The sequence below is a fragment of the Myotis davidii genome, unplaced genomic scaffold (genome assembly GCF_000327345.1).
Source record: "Myotis davidii unplaced genomic scaffold, ASM32734v1 scaffold6484, whole genome shotgun sequence".
Lineage (NCBI taxonomy): Eukaryota > Metazoa > Chordata > Mammalia > Chiroptera > Vespertilionidae > Myotis > Myotis davidii.
In genome coordinates, this window is record NW_006295420.1 from 30,361 (window position 1) to 30,915 (window position 555).

A 555-nucleotide genomic window follows, 5' to 3' on the forward strand; every position below is an offset into this window, starting at 1 on the left:
AGTTCTTATTAACATACTAGAGGCCCGATGCATGAAATCCGTGCATGGGGGGGGTTCCCTCGGCCCAGCCTGCACCCTCTCCAATCTGGGACCCCTTGGGGGATGTCCCACTGCCGGTTTAGGCCACGACTGCCAGGATTGGGCCTAAACAGGCAGTTGGACATCCCTCTCACAATTGGGGACTGGTCACCCTCAACTTCCCCCCCGCTGGCCTGATCGCACCTTACTGCCCCACCCTGGTGGCATGATTGCCCCTAACTGACCCCGCCCCTGCCAGCCTGGTTGCCCCTAACTGTCCCCCATGCCAGCCTGGTTGTGCACAACTGCCCCCTCAGCCTGGTCACTCCTCATGGACCCCCCGCCGACCTGGTTGCCCCACACAGCCTGCTGTTCAATCATTTGGTCATCCCTCAGTAACTCCCCTGGCGGCCTGGTCGCCCCATGCCACCTGCTTGTTCAGTAATTTGGTCGTCCCTCACAAACCCTCATGCAGGCCTGGTAGTAGGCAGACAACTTGTGAGTGTGTGAGGGTTAATTTTCATATTACCTCTTTAT